This window comes from Sardina pilchardus, chromosome 7 (genome assembly GCF_963854185.1).
Source record: "Sardina pilchardus chromosome 7, fSarPil1.1, whole genome shotgun sequence".
NCBI lineage: Eukaryota > Metazoa > Chordata > Actinopteri > Clupeiformes > Clupeidae > Sardina > Sardina pilchardus.
This window is the reverse complement of record NC_085000.1, coordinates 27,946,554-27,951,553: the sequence shown is the minus strand read 5'-3', so window position 1 is coordinate 27,951,553 and position 5,000 is coordinate 27,946,554. Positions and strand designations below refer to the sequence as shown.

The 5,000-nt window shown below is 51.8% G+C and overlaps 1 protein-coding gene across 1 annotated transcript in view; it reads right to left on the bottom strand.

Annotated features, from left to right (window-relative positions):
* Positions 1-5,000, bottom strand: part of agrn (agrin) — a 211,312-nt gene that overhangs the window by 75,136 nt on the left and 131,176 nt on the right. The window lies entirely within an intron of this gene.

Sequence of the window (5,000 nt, the reverse complement as noted above, 5' to 3'; positions counted from 1 at the left end):
CTAAATAGAAGGCAGCCTTGGTGTAATCTGCCTCATTAGTTACTACATATCTCTCGCGGCTCTGAAAAGTTCAATGGGTGCTTAACTTCATATTGTGTTTTTGTTGTTGTTGTTGTTTTCCTCTTTGTATGTGTGTGCGAGTAATCACCGCGGTGTCATCTCTCACAGAGATGCTAATCAAGTAAACATGCTAATGATCCATATTAATCAGGGAGCCTTGTCACCCACGGCGGATATTTCTCTCTTTCTGCTTTGCCTTTTCCCCCCTTTTTCTGTCTTACTGTATTCAGGCTGTGCGACAAAGGCCTCCCCTTTTGATCTAACCTATATGAGTCAGTCATCCTGGGGGAAGTGCCTGCACACACACACACACACACACTGTACATAAAATTGGAGCAATATCTACGCGACAGACGAAACCCTGAGAGGCGCATCTAACCTTCGATGTTTGGGTTATCAAAACTATTTACGTCAAGCTATGACGGTTGTAGTGTGCATTAGATTGTTAGGGAGAACCTATAGGCCAAAATCAAGGCCCTTTGACTGCTGATAATGTACAGTGCGTGCACACCCGTCGCACCAGAATACTAAGTCAGTATCTATCATTGTCACCCAGCCATCCTGCCCCCACCGCCCTCCCCCATACACACACACACACACCCCAGTGTGTCACCTCACACTCAAACATTCATGAGGCTTTAGCGGAGCGAGGACTCGAACGTGTCACATGGACAGCTTTTATCAAGCTCACGGTGCCTTATCCATCCGGCGCCCCCCAACTCACGCCGTGTCTTATCATCGTAACCCACGCTGACAGATACATTATAAATCCTGGGGCAGAGTTAAGGAGGTCATGTGACATTAAAGGGGGCCGGGGGGGAGGGGGGGGCAGGGTGTGGGGGCTGGCAAGGGGTATTAAGGGCATAATGCTTAGGGGTGTGCTCAGAGGGGTGGGTATACGAGACGGGGGGGACGGCGGGGGCAGGGGGGACGGGGGGGGTGGTCATAGTCAAGAGGATATGGCCAAAGCTGTCAATCCACAGAGGGACCCCTGTCACCTGCCTCGCTGGACCTTCGAGAGCTTTCGCTGGGCCCTTCTTTACGTGAGCGTTTGATCGATACGGTGTCGAGACGGGCACCTCTCCTGACAGCCATGCACACTGGGAGGATTTTTCCTCTCCCCCCCCTCCCCTCCCCCTCCCCCCCCCCCCCTCCCACCCAACACACACACACACACACACACACACACACACACACACACACACACTCCTCTGTTGATGGAGCTGACACCGCATTATCTGCCTCTCGCCCAAATCTCAAATCCTGTCAGTCCCCTCCACTGGCTGGAGTCACTATCAAACAAGCGGCGGCTGGCTTAGTGGATCAGAGTGAGTGACAGGCCGCAAGTGGCCTATACTCGTGTACACAAGCGCAGTCACTTAGCGCCGCTACACAACACTGTCCTCAGATCAGATGTCAATAAGCACGGAGGGGGAAACACACACACACACACACACACACACACCCACACACACACACACACACACACAGGCACCAACCTGAGAGCCTCACCCCTTTAAGGCTTTAAAGAAATAGATGGAGGGAAATTCATGCATTAAGACCCCGTACACTGTCTGTCTCTCTTGTCTCTCTCCATCTCTCTCTTTCTCTCTCCATCTCTCTCTTTCTCTCTCTCTCTCTCTCTCTCTCTCTCTCTCTCTTGCTTTTCTCTCTCTCTTTCGCTCTCTTGCACTCGCTCTCAGTCAGTTTAGATTCTCTGTACATCAATATCGCACCACTTTGCCTTGAAACGCTCTCGCATGATGCAAATTTTTCAAAACATTTCGTCTGCCTCGCCGCTTGTTGACACACGGAGTGGAGCGGAGAGGAGCCGGCATCCACCCCCCCCCCCCCCCCCTCATCCTCCGGGGGCCTCACCCTCCCCCCTCCCCCGCCGCCGAGATCAAACCTCCACGCCGGGCCGGGCTGGACGGTGTGCCTCGCCTGGTCTCTCCTCGTCTCGCCTCGTCTAGGAGGCTCTATCGATCTCTGCGTGACCAGGAGTCCATTTAGGCGCTCCCCACTGGGGCAGAAATGGGCTTTGTCACGCCAGTGGATCACAGCGGCTTTTAAAGAAGAGTCTGAGGCACCAAAACCCTGAATTGACTCTGGAATCTAGGTATCTATCCCTCCATCTCTCTCTTTCTCTCTTTCTCTCTCTCTCTTTCTCTCTATTTTCCTCTCCCCATTCTTTCTCCGAATGTCTCTCCCTGGCTGAGGGAGATATCATTCATAAACTAATGAATGTGCTTGGCCATGATTCCCTGCACAGACGGGTCACGGATATGTTTGTGCTTTTTTGTAATGGCAGGGCTAAGTGACTAGCTGGCCATTGCTCCAAATTGGTATTGAGCATATAACCTCTGTTCTCTGGCAAGTCAAATAAGTACTTGCCACCCTGGCTGATAGAGCGCTAAGGTGACGGTCATTGATTGAGCAGTACTTCTACTATGTTTCAGCAAATGCTAAACTACTATACATTTTTACGCTCACAACCATTTCATTCAAAATATAGTTTTTTTTTTTTATTATTCTTGTGCTACAGTAAATGTTTAACAATCGATTTCATGACTATATTTTTTTCCCCGTGTCTCTTTGTAAATTACACTCCATTTTGGAAATTGGGTAGTGTTTCTGCTTCTGTCTGAAGCTGAGTGCCGTGCCCGCCACAGAGCTCATCTGAAGGGGAGGGGGGTCTGTGGGGGAGGGGGGGGAGAATGGAGAAGACACGGTGCTCCATAATTAAACATCAAAACTTAGTGCAGGTGTCCAAAGCGTGGGAGTTCCCTACTGACTGCGCACCCCCTCACACACTCACACAGACACACACACACACAAACACACAAATATATATATAACACAAATACACACATAACACAAACACAGTCCCACACACACACACACACACACACACACACACACACACACACACACACACACACACACACACACACACACACACACACACACACACACACACACTCCTTATCCTTCCCCCCGCTGGACTAAAACAAACAGCCCTGGTGAGCCTGTGCACAGAACCTTTTGATGTTTAATTAAATCCGAGAGGTGTTTTGCTGGCTGTTTTTGCAAAATATGCAAATGTAAATAAATGTATTAAATAAACATACTGTATCTTGCCACGGGCAACGTTGGGAAAGGACCGAGCCATTTACTTTGTCGGAAATAATGAAATAACGCAACAAGGGGGGGGGGGGGGGGGGAAACGAACACGTATACACACATAACGCTGCCATTTGGAATGATAATTTATGCCTGTCGTCGACACAAGATGCACGAACAATGCTAATGAGTGGGCTCTCCGAAGCCATACCGGCTGGTCGCCACGGCACCCAGCGTCGCAATTACCTCACCGGCCTGAATCACCGGCTGACATCACGAGCCGCCTGGGCCGAGATTCCTGCCCGGCTCTGCTAACTATAGCAACTGGACGTAGCGCTGGACCGTTCCCCGTGGCGGAGGCCGACTCAAAGTCTTAGAGCGGCTAAATCCCCCCCCTGGCTCGACTGAAGATCGCTTGCTCCTGCCTGATGGCTGCTCGCCGTGGCCAGCGTGTGCGCCCGTGTGTGCCCTTGTGTGCGTGCATGTGTGTGTGTGTGTGTGTGTGTGTGTGTGTGTGTGTGTGTGAGCGTGCGTGGGTGGGTGTGAGATGGCCAGGCCCCGGCTCAGCAGGCCTGGCGCTAGATTCAACTTCCTGTGGGCAACGGGGCGAGGTGACATCAGCGACAGGATGGCGAGTGTGGGGGGAGTGTATAACTCTGTGTGTGTGTGTGTGTGAGTGTGTGTGTGTGTGTGTGTGTGTGTGTGTGTGTGGGTACAGCCACATGCACATGCAACAGACTCATGGGGAGGGGAAGCTTAGGGAATAGAAGAGGGAGGAAGAGGGAGGAAGAGGAGGAGGAAGAGGGGACAAATGCAGACAAACACAGCACCCGGTAGAAGAGGAGCTCTCCAACCTCACGGACGCTTTCTGTCCCCCTCAACAGGGCTGCAGAGAGATGGGCACGTCAATACACAGCAGACACACACTCACATGGACAACAGACAGAGAGAGAGAGAGAGACAGAGAGAGAGAGAGAGAGAGAGAGAGAGAGGGAGAGAGAGAGAGAGAGAGAGAGAGAGAGAGAGAGAGAGAGAGAGAGAGAGAGAGAGAGAGAGAGAGAGAGAGAGAGAGAGAGGAGAGGAGAAGAAGGGGAGAGTGGGAGAAGAGACACGGAGACAGAGAGACAGGACAGGACAGGAAGACGGACAGAGAGACAGACAGAGTGAGAGAGAGGGAGGGTGAACAGGACAGACAGAGAACGCAGACACCCAAACTGGCCCTTATTCATCCATCTGGGAGAGACTCCAAGAGAGAAGGGGTTTGTGTGGAGGGGTCAGCCACAGGACTGGCCCCCTTTACGCTGCTCAGAGTCCCCCCCAAGAAAAGGGTCAAAGGGTCGAACTCTCCCCAGCTGGCAACGAGCAGGCGTGTCCAGCAGACGGCCCTGTGTGCAGACGCCACATGGACAAAGACAGACAGACTGACGCACTGTAACAGATAAGAAATAGGGTTTTTAAAAAGGAAGGAGAGAGAAAGGGAGGAAGGGAAGGAGGGAGAAAGAGAGGGAGAGAAAGAGAGAGAGAAGAGGCACAGAGACAAGAGAGAATATAGCAAGACAAACTTGGGCGCGGGAGGAACCGTTGACGTGGAAGAGTGGCACCAGGCGTGGAGGACTGGGAGACATGAATGAAACATGAAGACAGTGTTTCATGTGTCACATGTGATGGCAGAGCGTGAACCAGATGGAAATGGGGCAGAATGAGCACCTTCAAAAAACACACACGTAACATACACACAACACACACACACACACACATACACACACACACAAGCTGCCACCATCTGACAGCTCCACCCCCACTCCCCCCACCTTCCC